General features: G+C 39.0%; 1 non-coding gene and 1 pseudogene across 1 annotated transcript; one reads left to right on the top strand and one right to left on the bottom strand.

Annotated features, from left to right (window-relative positions):
- Positions 1-10,407: 10,407 nt before the first annotated feature.
- LOC139038250 (sialomucin core protein 24 pseudogene) lies at positions 10,408-11,271 on the bottom strand (annotated as a pseudogene).
- Positions 11,272-12,440: 1,169 nt separating this feature from the next.
- On the top strand, positions 12,441-12,513 carry TRNAR-GCG (transfer RNA arginine (anticodon GCG)). Its single transcript has one exon. It is a non-coding gene; the product is annotated as a tRNA-Arg (tRNA).
- The last annotated feature ends 12,021 nt before the right edge of the window (positions 12,514-24,534 follow it).

Below are 24,534 nucleotides of genomic sequence, written 5' to 3'. Positions count from 1 at the left end.
CAGGATTTCATTCCTTTTGCTTATGTATTAACATATACGCTGAAGGATCTCTTCTCATGTTCTTAACGGGAGTGTGTATTCTTCAGTCATTTCGTGATATGTTCTATATATGTTAATAGGGTTCACAAGCCTATAGCCTAACTTTGTTTTTCATTGTGCTAATTATTAAATAGAAGTACTGAAATATCAATCTATACATTTTTGTCTATTTCTTCTTGGAATGTTCAAGTTTTGCTTCACGTATATAGTGGCTCTGTTTTGAAGTGTGTGTGTGTGTGTGTGTGCGCTCAATTGTGTTTGACTGTTTGTGACCCCATGAGAATTTTCCAGGCAAGAATGCTGGGGTGGATTGCCATTTCCCATTCCTGGGATACTCCTGATGCAGGGATGGAAGTTGTGTCTCTTGCATCTCCTGCATTGGCAGGTGGATTCTTTACTACTGTGCCACCTGGGAAACCCAAAACATTGCCTTCTCAGCCCTGCTTGGATTTTGAAGTGTATGTATACCTTTATACTTGTTACAATTGTTATGTCTTCCTGGTATGTTCATCCTTTTAGTACTAAAACATGGATCTCTTTTTATCTAAAAATATTTCTTGTCTTAAAGTCTATTTTGACTGATATTAATGTGGTTATTCTGGCTCTTTTATGGGTATTGCTGCATGACATATATTTTTCCATCCTTTTGCTTCAGCCAGTCTGTATCTTCGAACTTAAATTTGTCTCTTATAGACAGCAGTAACTGCATCTCTGTCTTCTGATTGGAGTGTTTATTTACAGGTGCTTCACTTATCAACATAGTTGGATTAATGCCCGTCAGTTTACTCTTTGATTCTGTCTCATGTCTTTAATATTCCTTATTCCTTACTGCCATTTTTGTGTTAAAAATATTTCAGAGTATCAACTTTCTCCTCAGCAGATGGTTTTAGCCATAGTTTTTGAATTATTTTCTTCAGTCAGTTCAGTTCGGTTCAGTTCAGTCACTCAGTCGTGTCCAACTCTTTGCTGCCCCATGAATCACAGCACGCCAGGACTCCCTGTCCATCACCAACTCCCGGAGTTTACTCAAACTCATGTCCATCGAGTCAGTGATGCCATCCAGCCATCTCATCCTCTGTCGTCCCCTTCTCCTCCTGTCCCTAATCCCTCCCAGCATCAGGGTCTTTTCCAATGAGTCAACTCTTCACATCAGGTGGCCAAAGTATTGGAGTTTCAGCTTCAACATCAGTCCTTCCAATGAACACCCAGGACTGATCTCCTTTAGGATGGACTGGTTGGATCTCCTGTAGTCCAAGGGATGCTCAAGAGTCTCCTCCAACACCACAGTTCAAAAGCATCAATTTTTCGGCGCTCAGCTTTCTTCACAGTCCAACTCTAACATCCATACATGACCACTGGAAAAACCATAGCCTTGACTAGATGGACCTTTGTTGGCAAAGTAATGTCTCTGCTTTTTAATATGCTATCTAGGTTGGTCATAACTTTCCTTCCAAGGAGTAAGCGTCTTTTAATTTCATGACTGCAGTCACCATCTGCAGTGATAATGGAGCCCCCCAAAATTAAGTCTGACACTGTTTCCACTGTCTCCCCATCTATTTGCCATGAAGTGATAGGACCAGATGCCATGATCTTAGTTTTCTGAATGTTGAGCTTTAAGCCAACTTTGTCACTCTCCTCTTTCACTTTCATCAAGAGGCTTTTTAGTTCCTCTTCACTTTCTGCCATAAGGGTGGTGTCATCTGCATATCTGAGGTTATTGATTTTTCTCCCGGCAATCTTGATTCCAGCTTGTGCTTCCTCCAGCCCAGCGTTTCTTATGATGTACTCTGCACATAAGTTAAATAAGCAGGGTGACAATATACAGCCTTGACATACTCATTTTCCTACTTGGAGCCAGTCTGTTGTTCCATGTCCAGTTCTAACTGCTGCCTCCTGACCTGCATATAGGTTTCTCAAGAGGCAGATCAGGTGGTCTGGTATTCTCATCTCTTGAGCAACTTTCCAGTTTCTTGTGATCCACACAGTTGAAGGCTTTGGCATAGTCAATAAAGCAGAAATAGATCTTTTTCTGGAACTCTCTTGCTTTTTTGATGATCCAGCAGATGTTGGCAATTTGATCTCTGGTTCCTCTGCCTTTTCTAAAACCAGCTTGAACATCTGGAAGTTCACGGTTCATGCATTGCTGAAGCCTGGCTTGGAGAATTTTGAGCATTACTTTACTTATTATTTTCTTAGTGGTTTGCATTTCTAAAATCACAATCGACTTCAGAGTAATTCCATGCTGTGCTAAGTCACTTCAGTCATGTCCAACTCTGTGAGACCCTATGGACTGTAGCCCACCAGGTTCCTCTCTCCATGGGATTCTCCAGGCAGAAATACTGGAGTGGGTTGCCATGCCCTCCTCCAGGGGTCTACCTGACACAGGGACCGAACCTGGTTCTCTTAAGTCTCCTGCTTTGGCAGGTGGGTTCTTAGTCACTACCACCACCTGGGAAGTCCATCAGTGTGATACCTAATTCCAATAGAATATAATACCTCCAAAGAGTTTAATTTAAAATTATGACAAATCAACTCTATTTAGTAGAAGTTATGACTTTAAATATCTATTGTCATTATATAAGTTAATTAGCAAAAATTTTACTGTTAGACTTAATTCAGGATCCAAGGAAAACTGATAGATTCCCATCCCCCATCTCCTGCCCTACAGCCTACACATGCCATTCTGTCCCTGATGTTATGGGTGGGTTGCACACTCAGGATGCCTGAAATGGAGATCTTCCACCTGGATTTTCTTATGGCAGGACCTGCCTCCTATTCTCTGTCTTCTGTCTTTGAGAATATGCAGGATGAGAAATTGTAGCCATGAGTTATGTTCTATCTGACAAACTCACATGAGGGCACAGGTTTCCTCATTTCTGTTGCTTTTTTTTTGTTTTTTTTCACTTGAACCATTCCCTTTCTCCTCACCTTCAATCCTTTCTTTTTTCTCTCAAGTATCCTTTGGAATCACTTTTCTAATTAGTCTCAATACACATTAGGCAGGGAAGGTCCTAGAGTTTTCACCAACTCCAGGAAGAGTATACCAGAAAGGAGGAACTATTTGGTGAGCTGGTGATTCCATCATAACAATACTTTTATCACCTATGGGCTGTGAGAATTCTTTCAAATCTTAGTGAGTAAAATATAAATATTCCCAGGCATCATTTCAAAAGCATCTCCTTACTTGGTGCTTATCCTTTTAATATTTCACTATCATTTTTCATTATAAGTCTAGGAAACCATTTGGGTAAAACAGGATGTTTATAGAAAGTCCTCTTGCCTTTACCCAATAAGGTTTTTGGAGTCATAGACATAATAATGCCATGAACTTGGACAGTGCCCTTGTACCAAAGAATGCTGCATACTTTCACTAGCTGAGTGCCAACTCACCAGTCTGCCTGGAATTTCTGTTACCAGGCCCCTATTTATTTTCTTTGATTTTTTTTTTACCATAAAATAAAGATATAAAACTGAGATGTCAATGTACATATAGTTTATATTGGTAAATACTGAGTTCTTTCTCTTCTGTTTTAAAAATCCTCCCAACCTCTTCTCAGATTATTATATGATGCTTTTCTCCAAATGCTTTAATGAGTCATTAAAATAGAATGGTAAATTGTAGAAATGATTATATATATAGCTTTCAATGTCTACCCTATTGTTAATGTCTTGCCTAACTATAATACAACATCAACATCAGAAATTGACAGATACAATCCAAAAACCTTATTCATGTATTGCCAGTCATAAATGTACTTCAGTGTATGTTAGTGTATGTACCTGTATTTTTCTGCTGTTTTACCAATGTGCAGCTCTGTGTAACCATCAATACAATGTAGATACTTAACTATATCATTGCCACAAGATTCCTTTGTCCTCCTCCTTTATAGCCACTTTCAGGACATCCTAATGCCCCTACCTAACACCTAGCAACCAATTTTCTATATTTCCATATGTATAATCATGTCACTTCACAAATATTATATAAGTGGTTTCATGAATGGATCAAAAGTGTGTATTTCTTTTGAAATTAGCTTTTTACACTTAACCTAATTTTTTTGAGGCTCCTCCAAGTTGTTATCTGTATCAGTAGCTCTTTTTTTTTTTCTTACTTTTGAATAGTATTCCATAAAGAAATCAACCATGAATATTCTTTGGAAGGACTGTCGCTGAGGCTCCAATGCTTTGGCCACCTGATGCAAAGAGTTGACTCACTGGAAAAGATCCTGATGCTGGGAAAGATTGAGGGCAGGAAGAGAAGGAGGGGTGGGCAATGGATGAGATGGTTAGATGGCATCATCAACTCAGTGGGCAAACTCTGAGCAAACTTTGAGCAAACTCTGAGACATGGTGGAGGACAGAGGAGCCTGGAATGCTGCAGGCCATGGGGTTGCAAAAAGTTGGACACGATTGAATCAGTGAACAACAACAGCAATAATCCTTGATTTAAATGTACCCACTGAAGGACCATCTGAGGATTTCCCAGTTCTTGACCATTAAGGGAACAAAAGCTGCTATGAACTTTCATGCATACACTTCTGCATAAACTTTTTAAGAGTTTTCTCTGTGATACATGTCCCAGTCTTGTCATAACTTTATTTTTCATATTGAAAGTAACTGCCGAACTCTTTTTTTCAGAGTGGCTGCACCACTTTACATTCTTAAAAGCAATGAATGGATAATACAGTTTCTTTGTACATTCTCCAACTTTTAAGGTTAACATTTTTTAAAAAAAATAGCTGTTCTGATAGGTGTATTGTGGTATTTCCTTTCAGTTTTAACTTGCATTTCTCTAATGACTATGATAATTACAATGTTGGTGATGATTATATTTTTCATAGCTTCTTCTTTGAGAACTGCTGGTAAACTCTGCCTTTTTTCACTCTCAGATTTGAACCCTGAAATAATGTTGAATATCTTTTCATGTGCTTTTTTTCATCTGTATATTTTCTTTAGTTAAACGTCTATATGTACCTTTTGCTCATTATTTGCTTTTTAATTAATGCTGAGTTATCAGAGTTCTTCATATATTCTAAACACAAGTACTTTTATATATGTGTAATTTGCAAATATTTTCCAATTTCATAATTTGCCTTTTCATCCTATTAATAGAATCTTTCACAGCACAAATTTTTAACTTCAATGAGCTTCAATCTATCAATATTTCCTTTAATTTATTTTTACTGAAGCATGGTTGACTTATAATATGTTAATTTGTGCTATATAGCAAAATGACTCAGTTATACACATATATACATTCTTGTTTTTATTTTTTCCATTATGGTTTATCCCAGGATATTGAATATAGTTCTCTTTGCTATACAGCAGGATCTTATTGTTTATTTTAGTGTAACCTCTGAGAGCTCTTTGCCTAATGCTAGGTCCTAAAAATTTTCTCCCATGGTTTTTTTAGAAGTTTTTATAGTTTTCTGTTTCATATTTAAGTTTATGATCTATTTTTGAGATAATTCTTTTTATAAAATGTGAGTTGTAGTTTAGGTTCACATTTTCCATATAGATTTTTCCATTGCTTCAACATCTTTTATAGAAAAACCAATCCCTTCTTCACTTGCTTTTGCTCTATGTCAAAATTAATTGAACATATATGTGTGGATGATACATTTCTATTCAATCAATGTCTCTATCCCTTGACCAGTAGCACACTGTCTTGATGACGGTAATCTTAACATTGGAAAGACTGATCACTTTCCCTTTATTCTTTTCCAAAATCGCTTTGGCTGTGCCGAGATATGTAATTTTGAAGAAAATATGCATATTCTACTGATACTTAAAACTAACAACAGAAATGCTGGCTTGTAGTCATATGTATAGTAACAAGAAATATCACACTTTCAGTTTAAAAAATTGATATATATATATAATATAAGAAAGAAATTTTAGAAGACTATTTTTCTATTTCTAAGAATTTATTGTATGCAAATAATCAGAAAATTGTATTAAATTGTACACCTAACTATTTAAATTGCAGTAGTACTTGTAATAGCCCACATTTTGAACCAAATTCTAACAGATCAGAGTTATTCAAAGTATGGTCCACTTTCAATTTTGGTAATAGTGTTGTTCATCTCTGTTCATTCTTTCTTTCTTCTAGGTCCTTGTTAAATGTATTAGTTGATTCTTTCATTTTCTCCATTCTGTTTTTGAGGTTTTGTATCGTCTCTACTATCATTGCTCTGAATTGTTCATTGTTGTTGTTGTTCACTTGCTCAGTTGAGTCCAGACTCTTTGTGACCCCATGGGCTGCAGCACGCCAGGCTTCCCCATCCTTCACTATCTCCCAGAATTTGCTCAAATTCATGTCCGTTGAGTTGGTGCTGCTATCCAATCATCTCATCCTCTGTCGTCCCCTTCTCATCTTGCCCTCAATCTTTTCCAGCATCATGGTCTTTTCCAGTGAGTCAGCTCTTCACATCAGGTGTTCAAAGTTTTAGAGCTTCAGCTTCAGCATCAGTCCTTTCACTGAATCTTCAGGGTTGATTTCCTTTGGGATTGACTGGTTTGATCTCCTTGAAATCCAAGGGACCCTCAAGTCTTCTCCAGCACCACAATTTGAAAGCATCAATTCTTCAGCACTTAGCCTTTCTTATGGTCCAAGTCTCACATGTGTACATGAGTACTGGAAAAACCAATTGCTCCTAATCATGGTCTCCACTAAAGATACATTTCCAAAATGCCCTCCAGGGGATGACTGAAACTCACCATGCTTGGGGAGTCACCTCAAATGTCCAGGCTGCAGTAGCCACTATGAATGTCCTCAGTTCAGTTCAGTTCAGTTCTGTCGCTCAGTCGTGGCCAACTCTTCGCAACCCCATGAATCGCAGCATGCCAGGCCTCCCTGTCCAACACCAACTCCCAGAGTCTACTCAAACTCATGCCCATCGAGTTGCTGATGCCATCCAGCCATCTCATCCTCTGCTGTCCCCTTCTCCTCCTGCCCCCAATCCCTCCCAGCATCAGGGTCTTTTCCAACGAGTCAACCCTTCACATCAGGTGGCCAAAGTACTGGAGTTTCAGCTTCAGCATCAGTCATTCCAATGAACACCCAGGACTGATCTCCTTTAGGATGGACTGGTTGGATCTCCTTGCAGCCCAAGGGACTCAAAAGTCTTCACAAATCTGTTCCTCATTTTCCTTTGCAGAGCACTTTTAAAAGACTTAGCTAAATACCAGGGGAGGGCAACTGGGATATAAATATAAGCAAAAATGTACAAAAATAGTTCAGCTGACTCAACACAGGAGTTCTGATCCCACTTCAGCCAACCCTTGGCTCAGATACCAAATTCCAGCCCTGGGGCCTTGTAAGCACCATGTCGCAGGCTCTTTGCTCTTTAGGTCTCAAGTCAGCTCCCCCAGGGGGGTGCCTCCTCTCTGTCCCACTGTCACCTCCATGGTCAAAGAGAAACACTATCATGCCATGCATAGCAGAAGAGGGCTAAAAAAGTACTTAAGAGATAATTGAATGGATAAACCTTACCAGTCAACCTTGAACCTGTCCTTTCAGCTCTGGATTCTGATCTGAAGATACACCACTCTTACTGATTACTGACACCAAATGATTTCTTCCTTCAGTGAGATACTTCCACCCCTTAATTATTAGAGCGTGACCTCATCTCTGGATTCATTTGATTAACAAACTTTTTTTCAACTCTATTGAGATGTAATGTTTTACATCTCTACTGAGATGTAACAGTGTGTAAGTTTAAAGTGTATAACTGACCATCTGATGCAAGATTTGACATGTTGCCAAATGATTATGGCAATAATTAGTTTAATTAACCAACTCCTAAACAACAACCATAGCATACCTGTAAAGTCCAGTGCAAATGGAAAGTATTTGTACCTCATGTGCTCTCCTATAATTTTTCTCAAATACCAATAGCTAATATTTCATGAGTGCTTACTATCTGCATTAGCCTGACAACCCCATGTTATGGATAAGAAAACTGACAAAGAGGTTAAGTAAGTGGCAGAGTCAAGCCTAAAAGCTCTGTCCTACTCTGAAGCCCAAGAAGCTCTTAGTCATCATGTCATACAGCCTCCCTGACATTTCAGGAGTGTATTTTTAAGTCTTCAGTAAGTTTCTTTCTTTTTTAAACAATTACTTATGTATTTACTTATTTATGGTTGCACTGGGTCTTTGCTGCTGTATTCGGGATTCCTCTAGTTGCGGAGAGTAGGGGCAACTCTTCGTTGTGGTTGTACAGGATTGTCATTGTAGTGGCTTCTCTTGCTTCAGAGCACGGGCTCTAGGTGCATGAGCTTCAGTAGCTGCAGCATGCGGGTTCAGTACTTGCAGCTCACAGGCCCTCGAGCTTGTGGGCTCTAATAGTTGTGGCACATGCTGCTCCACGGCATGTGGCATCTTCCCAGACCAGGGATTGAACTTGTGTCGCGTTATTGGCAGGCAGACTCTTATCCACTGTACCGCAAGGAAAGCCCCTTCCTTAAGTTTCTTTTTTTTTTTTAACCCAGAAAACATGTAGATTTATTTGAGATTGGTTTGGTACATGATACAGATTGGTTTTGCAGTTTTTAATGAACTGAAATAGAAATTTCTAAATACAGCAGTGTCTGCCTGTGCAACAATTATCTGTAAGGTACGGTACGGGATTTTAATAGAATTACAATCTGCATGAACAAATCCTGTGAAAAACCTGAAAATGTTTCTATATACCTTCTGGATTAAAAAAAAAAAAACCCAAATCATTAATGGCTCAGGATACTAAACTGCTAAAGAGGGGAAAAGGCTGTGAGTTCACTGTAAGAGCTCTTCTTGTAAAACCTAATTCCATATTATGATTCTGTTAGAGCAGTATTCAAAACCACAGAAGATGAGAGGCTTCATCAGCTACATTTTCACAGAAATAGCTATAGCGTTAATATTAATGTGTGGCAAGGTATCTGTATCTAAGTAAATGACAATTACACCATTGTAGCTAATTTTTACCCCTTTGGGAGAATGGAAATTCTGTGTATTTTCAACTCAATTTTGTATCTTAAAGCAATCACTGGAAGCTAACAGCTATGGTACCATAATAAAAATTTTTGTGAGGTACCTAGAATATCACTACTGAGGGAAACACAGAAATGTGAGGTAAGTCTACCTTTTCCCAAAAACCTTTGAAGCCAGAGATCTTAAACAATTAAGGCACTTGAAAACATTAGGTATATGTACAAATGTGCAAGTAAAACAAACTTTAGCTGTACCAGCAAGTAACAAAGAAACAGTAAATCTTCATTTTAAGAACCTTTAATTATCTAAATATAAGGAATTCTGGCTTATGAAATGGACCAAAGCAACTTGTCTTTTACTATAAAATATTGAAAACCAGTACTAAAATCGGCCACTACAGGCTAAAGAAACTAAAACAAAACATCTTAATGACCTAGAAAAGCAAAAGTTCATTTTAAACTGATTTAAGCCCCTGAACTAATCCAATGCATCAAAGGCAGGGAAGAAATATCCCTCAACCTGAAAAAAACTAGTGCTTCATGAGGAAACTAAAAAATAAAAGTACACATGCTTTTCCTACAACAGGAATCAAAACTTAAGAAGAAAGGCTGGGAGAGGAGAAACAAAAAGTTCAATCTGTTTATCCAGGGCAATTATCAATAAAAATTTAGTCATCTGATCAACTAAAATTTTTTCTGAAATTATACTTCTCACATTTGCTATCCCAAAACTTAAAATGACTGTCTCATTTAAAGAGTTAGTAAATGATTCTAAAACAACTTATTTCTTCCTTGCCTTATAGAAGTTACTGTTCAAGAAACCTCAGTGGAAATCCTTTCAAGGTACAACAGTGTTAGGATACCTTTTTGAAGTACAAAGGAAAACATAATTAAATCAACTTTACACTTTTTAACAGCCATAACAAAAATGGTGGGAGGTCCAATAGATGAAGGCTTTCGACTCTGTAGAACATCATTTAAGTTACTCAGGCTTGAAATAAAGTAGGTAAGTTTTCAATTAAATACTAACAGTGTGGTATCTAAAAGCAGGTTTACTACTGCTCACATCAACAGTTACATCCTCAGACCAACGTTTCCCTTCATTAACGTAAAAGAACAAATCACCAGCATTTTAAAAGTTACAGTCTACCTTTCAGTCTGTCTTTTAAGGCACTGTTCTTTCTCAATGATATAAGGTGCTTTACAAGTATGAACAATAACCTGCTATACTTTTCATGTTTTGTATCCTCTCATTTCTTTAAATCTGGAATGTAATTCCCTGTGTGGCATCTTTTTTCTAATGTAGAAAAAGTAACTGTTATCAAGCACAAAATTTTACTCTACGGATACTAAATTTATAAATTTATTCCACTTTTGAAATGATAGCCAAAAATCAAAGAAGACAGCCACAAGGATTCATGCAGCATATTTTAAATATTCCCATTGAGCAAAATGATTTAACTGATTTTTCTTCAAGGGTGATGCTCCTATATGCATCCTTTGAAAAATTAAAGATCCTAGAATAGCGTCTTCCGTGTGGGACATCTTGAAAGATAATATTTTGGTTTCAGTGAGTTACACGCCAGTCCTTGTTAACTTGGTGGGTCTCTTTACAGAGTGTGGTAGTTTCGTTCTTTAGATTTGCAGAATTTATAGAGAAAGAGAATTACAGCCTGCACACCCAAGACAAGGACAATCCCTCCAATGAAACTGGCTGCATCAAAGGTAGACTTCCGCATAGGTTGTGTAGTTGGAGTTAAAGTGGCATTAGTTGTACCTGATGTAGTAACTGTGGTGGTGGTTGTAGTAGTGGAAGGCAGAGTTGTGGTTTTAGCTGTAGAATTGGTTGGCGTTGGTGCGGCAGTGGGCACAGAACAGAATCCTGTGGTGTTCACCACCTTGCAATCACTAACTGTTGAATTATCTGAACAGGAGCTTTTACCTTTCCATTCCATCCAAAAGCAGGTAGCATTACCATCAAAACAGGAAATCCAACTGTTTCGGCTTCCACAGGTATCTGGTGCTGGAGCGGTGACCGGCGGCGGCGTGAGAGTCGTCGGTGACACCGGGACTGTCGTGGCGGTGGGCGGTGGAGACGAGGGTGTAGTCACGTTCGGGGCCAGGGTGGTGTTCCCAGCCGCGGTGATTACGCAGAGCGCGGCCAGGCAGCCGACGGCCAAAAGCAGCGGGCGAGAGAGCCCAGACATCGCGTCCTCCGCGCTGGCGCTAGAGCGAAAGCTGGGACGCCCTAGGCTGCGTCCGTCCCTCTGTCCACTGCCCTTCCTTAAGTTTCTAAATGGCCACAGGGCACATTTCATAGCTCCTATTTCTCTGAAACCTAAAACTCTTCACTCAAGAGACAAGCACAGAATTGAGGCTCGAGTTTACTGAATGAATGAATGGGTTAAGTTACCAACCACGCTCTCTGTTTAAGGTCCTGCTTGTCAGTGTTTCAGAGACTGTCTTTGGTGTGGTTTGAAGCAAATGAGTGGTAAACTTCAGGAAGAATGAGGCTAACTCTAAACAGGACTATGAGAGCCAGTGACAGAGTGAGAATGAAAGTTGCTTAGTTGTGTCTGACTCTTGGCGACCCCACAGACTATACAGTCCATGGAATTCTCCAGGCCAGAATACTGGAGTGGGTAGCTGTTCCCTTCTCCAGGAATTGAGCCAGGGTCTCCTGAATTGCAGGCAGATTCTTTACCAACTGAGCCACCAGCGAAGAGAGTGAGACTTAATTGAGGGCATTTGGTCAGTAACCTAGATGTCCATCAACAGATGAATGGATTAAAAAAAAAAAAAACTGTGGTATATACATACAAAGAAATGTTAGTCATAAAAAGGAATGCATTTGAGTCCATTCTAATGAGGTGGATGAACCTAGAGCCTATTATACAGCATGAAGTAAGTCAGAAAAACAAATATCATATATTAATTCATATATATGGGATCTAGAAAGATGATACTGATGAACCTATTTGCAGGGTAGCAATGAAGTCACAGGCATAGAGAACAGACTTGTGGACACAGTGAGGGAAGGAGAAAGTGGAAGTAATGGAGAAAATAGGATGGAAACGTATATATTACCATACATAAAATAATAGTCAGTGGGAGTTTGCCGTATGACTCACGGAGCACAAACCAAGTACTCTGTGACAACCGAGAGAAGTGGGTGGGATGGGAGGTGGGAGGAAAGCTCAAGAGAGAGGTGATACATGTATACCTGTGGCTGACTCGTGTTGATTTATGGCAGAAATGAACACAATATTGTAAAGCAATCATCCTCCAGTTAAAAATAAATAAATTTTTTTAAAATTTAAAAACTTAAAAGAAAAGTATGCTTTGCTTTCTAATGTTAGTATGCAACTTGGTTTTTAGTGAGTCTGATATGATAAAGAATTGAAAGTAAGCATTAAACTTACAAGGTTTCCTTGGTGACTGAGATGGTAAAGAATCTGCCTGCGATGCAGGAGACCCAGGTTCGATCCCTGGGCCAGGAAGATCCTCTGGAAAAGGGACTGGCTACCCACCCCAGTATTCTTGCCTGCAGAATTCCATGGACAGAGGAGCCTGGCAGTCTACAGTCCATAGAGTTGCAAAGAGTCAGACACGGCTGAGTGACCAACACATGTTAAACTTTCGTAGCAGTCTGCCAAGACAATGTCATATCTGTTGAACTTAGTGATTTTAAAAAAGAAGCTTATATTTTATGTTTTTTTTCCTTTTCTTTTCTAGTCACTTATTTTTGACATTCACTTTTTTCCTTTTTATATTTTTAATTTAATTTTTAATGCCAAAAACATTTTGTATTGAGGTATAGCCAATTAAAAATGGTATGATAGTTTCAGGTGAATAGTGAAGGGACTCAGTCATACATATACATGTATCCATCTTCCCCCAAATGCCCCTCCCATCCAGGCTGGCACTTAACATGAGCAGAGTTCCATGTGCTATATAATAGCAGTTTTCCATTTTAAATACAGCAGTGTGTACATGACCTTCCTAAAGTCCTTAACTATCCCTTCCCCCTTGCAACCATGAGTTCACTTTCTAAGTCTGTGAGTCTTTCTGTTCTGTAAGTAAGTTCCTTTGTATCATTTCTTTTTGGATTCCACATATAAAGGATGTCATATGATATTTCTCCTTCTCTGACTTATTCAGTATGACGCTCTCTAGGTCCATCCATGTTGCTGCAGATGGCATTGTTTCATCCTTTTAATGGCTGAGAAATATTCCTTTGTATGTGTGTATATATATTTATATACACATATATATCCACATCTTCTTTATCCATTCCTCTGTTAATGCACATTTAGGTTGCTTCCATGTCTTGGCTATTGTAAATAGTGCTGCAATGAACATTGGGATGCATGTGTCTTTTCAGGCTATGTTTTTCTCTGGATATATGCCCAGGCGTGGGATTGCAGGGTCATATGGTAGCTCAATTTTTAGTTTTTTAAGGAACCTCCATACCGTTCTCTATAGTGTCTGTACCAATTTCCATTCCTACCAACAGTGCAGGAGGGCTCCCTTCTCTCCATACCCTCTCCATCATTTGTTGTTTGTGGGTTTTTTATAATAGCCATTCTGACCAGTGTGAGCTTTTATCTCATTGTAGTTTTGTTTTCCACTTCTCTAATAGCTGTTGATGTTGAACATCTTTTCATGTGCTTATTGGTCATCTATATGTTCTCTTTAGAGAAATGTCTGTTCAGGTCTTCTGCCCATTTTTGAATGGGTTTTTTTTTATTTTAATGCTATTGAGTGTCATAAACTATTTGTAAATTTTGCAGACTAATCCCTTATCTGCCACATAATTTGCAAATATTTTCTCGTGATCTGTAAGCTGTCTTTTTTTATTGTCTCCTTTGCTGTGCAACAGTTTTTCAGTTTGAGTAGGTCCCATGTGTTTACTTTTGCTTTTATTTCCATTATTCTGGGAGATGGATTAAAAAAGATGTTTCTGTGATTTATATGGACGTTCATTTTAATTTGTCACAGAGGTAAAAACGCATTGCAGAGTGGAAATTCTTTGAAAAATTATCCTTTACGACAGTTAGTTTAAGAAGTAGTGATTAGCCAGTGCTTCCTAGCCTGTGTCATTTCACAACACAGATGAAACAAAGATTGGTAATATTTGCATGGGACACCAGAGTAAAATCAGAGGTATTTAATTGCTTTCTGGCTGGGATTGGGTGAAAATATTATTACTTTTATATCACATATTTATAATAAAAAAGCATACTTCAAAACAAGGAAGGTATTAATTGTTGAGCCAAATAAAATACTTTCTAATTTTTTTAAGTGAGAAATTTGAATTTGAACTTATCCTTGTGAAGCTGATTCTTTGCATCAGAATATGAGAGATGAATTTACATTTAAGGAGTCAAACACATTTTCCTTTCAATCCCTCAACAAGTGAAACTTGGAAATTTCTTGTTTAAGAATGCTAATGATTTTTAACCCAGTTAGACTGTTTTCATATCAAGCATTTCAAAATACTGCTGCTGCTGCTGCTACTGCTAAGTTGCTTCAGTCATGTCTGACTCTGTGCGACCCCATAGACGGCAGCCCACCAGGCTCCTCCATCCCTGGGATTCTCCAGGCAAGAATGGATGCGCTAATTCGCAGAATGAGCAGGCATTGTTAGAGCAGTCTTGCTGCAGTTCCCTGAACCCAACGCTCAAAATTCTCATCAAGAGGAACCAGAAATAAAGGATGATACCTGGAGCTGCCATTGCCAGGGTAACTCACCCGGCCTCCCTTCCTTTTGATTGCATCTTGCCACATGTTCCTGGGCACTCGGAATACAAACTCCTTCAATAGGTCTCATGAGCTCGGGGTCAGCAGGTGACAGCTGAGCGCACCTCCTTGACCTTTTCACCATGATGTAATGGGGCAGCACATGCTCAGGTTACTCATTCTCCTCCCAGCCTGCAAAGACCACAGACTGACTCATTAATCACTGCCCTCCTCAGAGGAGCATCAGACAGGGAGAGGCAACAGAATCAAATTCTTCCCCACTCTCTTGGGCACTGCCCAACTACTGCAAGGGCAGACCAGATCAACATCTCCTGACTCGTCATTTCATGTCTCTGCACATCTGTTTGGAAGCTCTGCACCAGGCTCTATGCTCTTTAAACAGAGAAAAATCTCCACCCTGCTCACTGCAGAGCCACAATGTTCAGCACAGTTGTCTATAACATAGCATATACTCAATACAAACTTACAGAATGATGAATCTCCATCAGTACATGACTGGTTAAAAAAACATGATGTTTCCATGCATTGAAATACTATGCAACCTCTACATTGAATGGAGTATGTCTCCCAGGAAATTGTCAATGAATAGCACTGGGTGCAAAAACGAAGCTGCCAAATAGTATCTTTAGTATAACCCAATACACATCAATTATATATGAGTTTGTTTACACATATGGAAATATGAATTGAACACAGATTTTAAATTTGGTCCTGTTTTAATTTTTAAAATTCTTTCTTGTTTTTTTTTTTTTTAATCTTTGCACAAATACTTATATGAGACACTGCCTCACAGAACATTAAAGGTGAAGAGTTATGGTCCCTTCAAGAGAAAACAGAAAATGAAGAGCCAGTCCAAAGACTGAGCTTTGTTCTCCTTCTTTTTGGTTGGTCACATTGTGTCTGAACTGAGCAAATACGCAGTATAAGAGTCTGTATTTTCCACAGGTCTCCCACTTTATCTCGTTTGTGCCTCAAAATTATGACTCGTTGTTACTTCTTGCCCCAAGGATGGTGCATTTTTCTAACCTTATGCAAAAGTCCTTCCTTTTCAAGTTTTTCTGGGAGGACCCATGAAGGAGTCTAATCAGTGCATGTCTTTGGGCATCGTGGCCACTCTGTCCTCTCCTGTCAGGCATCATCACTTATCCTGACTTTAGAGGGCTCTACAGAAGGCTCAAGTGATGGAATAAACAATTGGCTTCCTTAGTAAGGTAGCTCACACTCTCTTACCTTATGGAAGTTTTACTAAAATTGTTTTCATGGTTTTTGCTCAATTATTGTTTTCTTAAATCACAAGAATAAGCCAGAAACAAATTCAAATAAGAGAAATTATGTGTTTTTAGACTCACTCTCTATGTGTGATTAACTTGATTAAAGGTCACTCCTGGTCCACCTGACTCCCTGCTAATAATGTTAGGATGTGCATGCATGCTAAGTCAGTCATATCCAACTCTTTGCAACCCCATGGACTGTGACCCACTAGATTCTCTGTCCATGGGATTCTCCAGGCAGGAATACTGGAGTGGGTAGCTGTTCCTTCCCCTCCTCCAGCAAGGGATTGAGCCTGCATGTCTTGTCTCTTGCATTGGCAGGTGGTTTCTTTACCATTAGCGCCACCTGGGAAGCCCAATATTAGGATATTATGGCCTAAATGGTCCCCTTTGTTCCATGCAAATAGACTGCCAGCTTCCCAAGTCTAGGGCTTCCTAGGTGGCACTAGTGGTAAAGAACCCTCCTGCCAATGCAGGAGACAGAGGAGACACAGATTCGATCTCTGGGTCAGGAAGATCTCCTGAAGGAGGACGTGGCAACACACTCCAGTATTCTTACTTGGAGAATCCCATGGACTCAGGAGCCTGGCTGACTTACAGTTCATGGGGTCACAAAGAGTAGGACACAACTGAAGCGACTTAGCATGCATTCATGCGTTCCCAAGCCAAGAGGCTCCCTGACATGCCTAGACATTACTTAAGTTTAAAACTTAAACCTCAGGTGTAGAATGCATGCATGCTAAGCCTCTTCAGTCATGTCTGACTCGTTGCAACCCCATGGACTAAAGCCAGCCAGGCTCCTCCATTCATGGGGATTCTCCAGGCAAGAATACTGGACTGGTTTGCCATGCCCTCCTCCAGGGCATCTTCCTGACCCAGGGATGGAACCTGTGTCTGCTCCATCTCTTGCACTGGCAGGAGGGATCTTTACCACTAGCGCCACCTGGGAAATAAGCTAAAAGGCAGAAAGATAAATGAGGTACCCAAGACACACTGCCAGTGATGGAGTTTAGGCAATCGTAACCTACTGTGTTGTTTATCCCACTTGTGACATTTTTGTAAACTTACAAAATGATAATAGGATATACAGTGTTAAGCATGCAAGCAAACTTTTTAAATACAGTGCAATTCAGCCACCCAGTCGCGTCCGACTCTTTGTGACCCCATGGACTGCAGCATGCCAGGTCTCCCCGGCCATCACCAACTCCTGAAGCCTACTCAAAATCATATCCATAGCATCAGTGATGCCATCCAACCATCTCATCCTCTGTTGTCCCCTTCACCTCCCACCTTCAAACTTTCCCAGCATCAGGGTCTTTTCAAATGAGTTACTACTTCGCATCAAGTGGCCAAAGTATTGGAGTTTCAGCTTCAACATCCATCTTTCCAATGAATATTTAGGACTAATTTCCTTTAGGATGGACTGGTTGGATCTCCTTGTAGTCCAAGAGACACTCAAGAGTCTTCTCCAACATCACAGTTCAAAAGCATCAATTCTTCAGCACTCAGCTTTCTTTATACTCCAACTCTCACATCCACACATGGCCACTGGAAAAACCATAGCCTTGACTAGACGGACCTTTGTTGGCAAAGTAATGTCTCTGCTTTTTAACATGCTGTCTAGGTTGGTCATAACTTTTCTTCCAAGGGATAAGTGTCTTTTATTTCATGGCTGCAGTCACCATCTGCAGTGATTTTGGAGCCCCCCTTCCCCCCCCCACCGCCCCCGCCCAAAAAAAAAGTCTGTCACTGTTTCCGGTCTTACTCCATCTATTTGCCATGAAGTAATGGGACCAGATGCCATGATCTTAGTTTTCACAGCATCATCTTTTAGGATTTGAAATAGTTCAGCTGGAATTTCATCACCTCCACTAGCTTTGTTCATAGTGATGCTTCCTAAGGCCCACTTCAGATTGCATTCTAGGATGTCTGGTCTAGATGAGTGATCACACCATCATGATTATCTGGGCCTTGAAGATCTTTTTTTTTTAATAGTTCTTCTGTGTATTCTTGCCACCTCTTCTTAGTATCTTCTGCTTCTGTTGGGTCCATATCATTTCTGTCCTTTATTATGCCCATCTTTGCAAGAAATGTTCCCTTGGTATCTCCAATTTTCTTGAAGAGATCTCTAGTCTTTCCCATTTTATTCTTTCCTCTATTTCTTTGCGCTGATCACTGAGGAAGGCTTTCTCATTTCTCCTTGTTGTTCTTTGGAACTCTGCATTCAAATGGATATATCTTTCCTTTTCTCCTTTGCTTTTCACTTCTCTTCTTTTCACAGCTATTTGTAAGGCCTCCTCAAACAGTCATTTTGCTTTTTTGCATTTCTTTTTCTTGGGGATGGTCTTGATCCCTGTCTCCTATACAGTGTCATGAACTTCCGTCCATAGTTCTTCAGGCACTCTATCAGATCTAGTCCCTTAAATCTATTTCTCACTTCCACTGTATAATCACAAGGGATTTGATTTAGGTCATACCTGAATGGTCTAGTGTTTTTCCCCACTTTCTTCACTTTAAGTCTGAATTTGGCAATAAAGAGATCATGATCTGAGCCACAGTCAGCTCCTGGTCTTGTTTTGAGATTCTTCATCTTAGGCTGCAAAGAATAGAATCAATCTGATTTCAGTGTTGACCATCTGGTGATGTCCATGTGTAGAGTCTTCTCTTGTGTTGTTGGAAGAGTGTGCCTGCTATGACCAGTGCGTTCTCTTGGCAAAACTCTTATTAGCCTTTGCCCTGCTTCATTCCATCCTCCAAGGCCACATTTGCCTGTTACTCCAGGTGCTTCTTGACTTCCTACTTTTGCATTCCTGTCCCCTGTGATGAAAAGGACATCTTTTTTGGGTGTTTGAAATACAGCCTTTTTGAAATAAAATGAATCATCTCCATCACATTTTCAATAGGACAAGCATGAACATTTCTAACAATAATCTTTCTTCAAAAGCAGATCACATACATTATTCAAATAGCTCCCCACACCATTCTTTGAAATGGATTTGGTGAAAATAAATAATTGTGCTTATTTTTTCCAGACTTCTGCATTTTTAAAAATGTGAATTTTTAGTATAAAAGAAAATTGAGACAATTCGGAAAAATATGAACACATAAAAAGCTTTTATAATCCCATCACGCAAAGCTAATGACCATGAACATTTCATATTTCAATTGGTTCTCTTTGCAGTTTTAATTGATAGTAAATCAGTATCATTTTCCTGTATCATTAAGCACTTTCTAAACATAATCTAAGGTGCAATTTTTCCTGAGATTACTATTTTTTTAATTATTTTCCAGAAAGCTATCTATCTATCATTTTCTCAGATAGCTTATCAATTTTATGTCCTTTTGGAATGTAGAATATATTAATTTTTATGTAGTAAATTTAAGGACCTGTCATTTTGTACTTTGTTTTTCCCAGAGAATGAGCTTTCCCAGGCTTGAGTAAGGTAAATATTTACATAACTTTTCAACTAATCCTTTTAAGTGGTTTTATTTATTAATTTATTTATGGTTTATTACATTTCCTCTCTCAATTTGTAATTTTATTTTGTAGCATATTGTGAAGTAAGGGTCTCTGTTTTTTTCCTAAGTCGTTAACCAGATTTCTCAGGGTTATTTCTTTAATAATCTAGTGTTTATTTAATACTTAGAAATGCCAATTTTTCTGTTTATGTGTATATTATATATACATAAAATCATCAGCTTTAAGGTTCAGATTACCAGCCGAAGAAGATCCTTCCTCCTGCATATTTTCAAAAATTTATTTTATTGAAATGTAATTGATTTACATTTAGTATCTTCTGCTTCTGTTAGATCCATACCATTTCTGTCCTTTATTATGCCCATCTTTGCGTGAAATGTCCCCTTGGTATCTCTAATTTTCTTGAAGAGAATTGATGCTTTAGAACTGTGGTGTTGAAGAAGACTCTTGAGAGTCCCTTGGACTACAAGGAGATTAAACCAGTCAATCCTAAAGGAAATCAGTCCTGAATATTCATTGGAAGGACTGATGCTGAAGCTGAAGCTCAATACTTTGGCCACCTGATGGGAAGAGCCAACTCACTGGAAAGACCCTAATGCTATAAAAGATTGAGGGCAGGAGGAGAAGAGGGTGACAGAGGATTAGATGGTTGGATGACATCATCAGTTCAATGGACATGAGTTTGAGCAAACCTCTGGAGACAGTGAAAGACAGGGAAGCCTGGCGTGCTGTAGTTCATGGGGTGGCAAAGAGTTGGATACAACTTAGCAACTAAGCAACAACATAAGCTTTTGAAACCCTGGAACATCAAATTTAAAATTGCGTGTAGCAGATTTTAGTGTTATTTCTAACATCAAAATTTGAAACTAGCCCAAATATCTACCAATAGTAAACTGCTTAAATGAAGTTTTGATGTGCTGTGCAAAGGAATTTTAGGCTGCTGTAAAAAATGAATGAGGTTTCCATGTTCTAATTTGAAAAAATCTCCAGAACATTGGAAAAATATATGCATAAGAAAGTATATAGTATGGCATGTTTTGTGTAAAATGGAAAAAATTAGATGCTATATTCATTTGTATTTTTATATACTTAAGAAACCTTGAAAAGTATACTACAAGAGTAATGGAAGCTCTGACTTATGGGAGATGCATGGAAATTTAAAGGATAGGAATAGAAATAAGACATATCTTTTTAAATAAACTTGTTAGTTTTTTAATCATGTTAGTGTATTACATTTACAAAGAAGTTAATTTTTTAAAAAGCATAATAAAGTGAAAGAGGAAGGTAAGGAAAGGATAAAGAAAGAAAAAAGAAAAGACAAATTATCCTATTTGCTCTTCCGAGTACAGATGTCAGAGTAAAGCCAGATTACAGAATTGGATCCTCCTAAGACCTAAGTCAAAATTCTCCAAGCCAGGCTTCAGCAATACGTGAACCGAGAACTTCCAGATGTTCAAGCTGGTTTTAGAAAAGGCAGAGGAACCAGAAATCAAATTGCCAATATCCGCTGGATCATCGAAAAAGCAAGAGAGTTCCAGAAAAACATCTATTTCTGCTTGATTGACTACGCCAAAGCCTTCGACTGTGTGGATCACAATAAACTGTGGAAAATTCTGAAAGAGATGGGAATACCAGACCACCTGACCTGCCTCTTAAGAAACCTGTATGCAGGTCAGGAAGCAACAGTTAGAACTGGACATGGAACAACAGACTGGCTCCAAATAGGAAAAGGAGTATGTCAAGGCTGTATATTGTCACCCTGCTTATTTAACTTATATGCAGAGTACATCATGAGAAACACTAGGCTGGAAGAAGCACAAGCTGGAATCAAGATGGCCGGGAGAAAAATCAAGAACCTCAGATATGCAGATGACACCACCCTTATGGCAGAAAGTGAAGAGGAACTAAAAAGACTCTTGATGAAAGTGAAAGAGGAGAGTGAAAAAGTTGGCTTAAAGCTCAACATTCAGAAAACTAAGATCATGGCATCTGGTCCCATCACTTCATGGGAAATAGATGGGGAAACAGTGGAAACAGTGTCAGACTTAATTTTTTTGTGCTCCAACACTGCAGATGGTGATTGCAGCCATGAAATAAAAAGATGCTTACTCCTTGGAAGGAAAGTTATGACCAACCTAGACAGCATGTTAAAAAGCAGAGACATTACTTTGCCAACAAAGGCCCGTCTAGTCAACGCTATGGTTTTTCCACTGGTCATGTATGGATATGAGAGTTGCACTTTGAAGAAAGCTGAGCACCGAAAAATTGATGCTTTTGAACTGTGGTGTTGGAGAAGACTCTTAAGAGTCCCTTGGACTGCAAGGAGATCCAACCAGTCCATCCTAAAGGAGATCAGTCCTGGGTGTTCATTGGTAGGACTGATGTTGAAGCTGAAACTACAATACTTTGGCCACCTGATGTGAAGAGTTGACTCATTGGAAAAGACCCTGATGCTGGAAGGGATTAGGGACAGGAGGAGAAGGGGACGACAGAGGATGAGGTGTCTGGATGGCATCACTGACTCGATGGACATGAGTTTGAGTAAACTCCAGGAGTTGGTGATGGACAGGGAGGCCTGACATGCTGCAGTTCATGGGGTCACAAAGAGTTGGACACGACTGAGTGACTCTACTGACCTGAACTAAACTGAAGACCTAAGTGAAATAGAAATTGTAAAAATCTCAATAAACATTCACTGGATAAGTGGGTAGGACTTAATGCTGCTTGAGAAATGATTATTGAGGAAAAGTACCCAAGATTCTGAACAGTATGATTCTGTTGCTAAATTTTCTTAGAATTGATACTTAAAAGAGAAAATTCTTCAGTAAATAGAGAATTTACACTTGTATGCCTGTGTCTGCAAACACAGGGGGTTTGATGGGTAGTTTTGTTCAGTTTGGATCCCTGTCCAGTGACCCTCCTGGGTGCAGAGCCAATTCTAGAGCTGGCTGGACAAAGAAGCAAGTTCTCAGTACCACCCAGATGCTGAGCATAGCCTCCAGCCCATCAAATCAGGAAGCCTGGCTAGAGGTGCCAGGCAGCTGTGCAGCGCATCCTACAGCCCACTGGGGCCAGGAGCAAGTCAGCAGTTCCATTCAACTGCTGACAGAGGCGGGAGGAGAAGACCCATCTGCAAATGCACAGAAACTAATGCAAAAATCTTAAGGAATCAGGCAGACCTGACACCACCAAAGGAAACTAACAAAGCTTCAATAACTGACCCTGAAGAAATGAATAACTGAGAACTGCCTGACAAAGAATTCAGAATATTCATCTTAATGAAATTCGATGAACTACAAACAAACAGCTAGAAAAGGAAATGAAATTATAACAGAGAAAAACAAACCTGACTCCATACTGGATATATTCCTTTAACTGTAACCTTTGTATTCTGTTGCCTGTGCTTAGTCATGCTGACTTTGTATCTTCATAAAACAATGTTGTCTGTAGCCTCAAATAGGTGGCACTAGGGGTAAAGAACCCGCTTGCCAATGCAGGAGACACGTGAGAGACATGGGCTTGATCCTTGGGTCGGGAAGCTGCCCTGGAGGAAGGCATGGCAACCCACTCCAGTACTCTTGCCTGGAGAGTCCCATGGACAGAGGAGCCTGGTGGGCTACAGTTCATAGGGTCGTAAAGAGTCAGACACGACTAAGCGACTGAACACAAACAAGAGCACAATCCGGACACTTAGAGGCTTTGGGGAAAGAACTGGTGATGATCACTGAATTAATTAAACATACAGCAAACATTAAACAACTGTAAGGATTGTGTCTGCAGAATTTTAAAAAATCTTAAAAAACAATAAGTGAAGAAGTGAAAGTGTTAGTCGTTTAGTCGTGTCCGACTCTTTGCCACCCCGTGGACTGTAGCCCGCCAGACTCCTCTGTCCACGGAATTCTTCAGGCAAGAATACTGGGATGTGTAGCCCTTCCTTTCTCTAGGGGATCGTCCTGACCCAGGGATCGAATGCAGATCTCTACATCGCAGGCAGATTCTTCACTGTCTGAGCCACCAGGGAATTGATTATAGCATTCTCATATCCTTCATAATTGTTTCCTCTATTTTTCAGGTTGAAGAAATATTGATCTGAGTGAAGTTCAGTATACCCTTCACTTCAAATTCAGTTTCCTGATTTTTTCTATTTGCTTCAAGTACATTTAAACTTTAAAATTGTATTAAAATTATACATGTAGAATGATCATAATACTATAAAAGTAATCCTATATAGAGAGCTGGGATTACATACTATGCAAATTTATCATGCTTCTTTTCCACCTTTTTGTTAGTGTTTTTGTTCATAGTTTTCTCTATATAAATGTCCAGATGGTATTTGTAATGATGTTGACCGAATGCTAATACTAGTTATTTTGTGGTGATGGGATTTGGAGAAATTTTTACATCTGCTCTGTACTTTTTTGGATTTGTTTGGATTTCCATAAAGAACTCATGTTCTTTAATTAAAATAATGAGACCATTATTTACAAGAAAAAGAAAGATACCATCTTGATAAATCCCAGAAGCCTTTTAAAACTGTGATCAAATTTAAAAGGAAAAAAACTACACAGCAGATAGAATTCTTGCAAAGGAAGAGTCATTTTCTTGGTTTCTCCAAAAACCAAAATATATCTGTAACTAAAAATAACTACCAGTCTGATGTTATTTCTACATTACATATTTCTGAGTTTTTCATACCGCAGAGATGAATGTTTCATCAAATGAGAATACTATATCATCTGAGTATATAAAATTAATTGATCTTGTATTCTTTTATGTTTCCTATAGTTAAATCAAGCCCTTAAAAGGCCATGAGACATAAATTCATAGGAAAGAAACTACTCACTACAATGTCGATAGATTTAATATTGGGATGCTGGCATAGAAGGTGATTTCTTTGGATTTTTGTTTGTATTTTTCAAATTTCCTATACTTAGATGTATTATTTTGAAACATTAAAGGAAAAAATTATGACTCAAAGTCAGACACTAATTATTAGCTTTAAGAGAGTAG

Source organism: Odocoileus virginianus, chromosome 14, assembly GCF_023699985.2.
Source record: "Odocoileus virginianus isolate 20LAN1187 ecotype Illinois chromosome 14, Ovbor_1.2, whole genome shotgun sequence".
Lineage (NCBI taxonomy): Eukaryota > Metazoa > Chordata > Mammalia > Artiodactyla > Cervidae > Odocoileus > Odocoileus virginianus.
This window is presented reverse-complemented; position numbering and strand designations above follow the sequence as displayed.